Below are 357 nucleotides of genomic sequence, written 5' to 3'. Positions count from 1 at the left end.
TACATATATATATATACATATACATATATATATATATATATATATATATATATATATACACATATATATATATATACATACATATATAATACATATACATACACACTAGGGGTGTAACGGTACACAAATGTGACAGTTCGGTACGTACCTCGGTTTTAACGTCACGGTTCGGTATGATTTCGGTACAGCAGGGGGAAAAACTAAACTTTTTTTTATTTTTTTTTAAATGGTTTACTGAACAAGTTGCTCTTTCTTTAAATACATTCAGTTATAGTTTACATTTTCTTAGTGATAAAAATCTACCTCAGCTTATGCTTAAAACTATAGGGAGCCCTTTTACATTATAAGGTTACAATT

At 27.2% G+C, this 357-nt stretch overlaps 1 pseudogene; it reads left to right on the top strand.

The window, feature by feature from the left end:
* LOC107700352 (transient receptor potential cation channel subfamily M member 1-like) overlaps positions 1 to 357 on the top strand; it is an 18,410-nt pseudogene that overhangs the window by 10,291 nt on the left and 7,762 nt on the right.

Source organism: Sinocyclocheilus anshuiensis, unplaced genomic scaffold (assembly GCF_001515605.1).
Source record: "Sinocyclocheilus anshuiensis isolate Anshui unplaced genomic scaffold, SAMN03320099.WGS_v1.1 scaffold154, whole genome shotgun sequence".
Classification (NCBI taxonomy): domain Eukaryota; kingdom Metazoa; phylum Chordata; class Actinopteri; order Cypriniformes; family Cyprinidae; genus Sinocyclocheilus; species Sinocyclocheilus anshuiensis.
The sequence above is the reverse complement of the archived record's forward strand: the minus strand, read 5'-3'. Positions and strand labels throughout refer to the sequence as shown.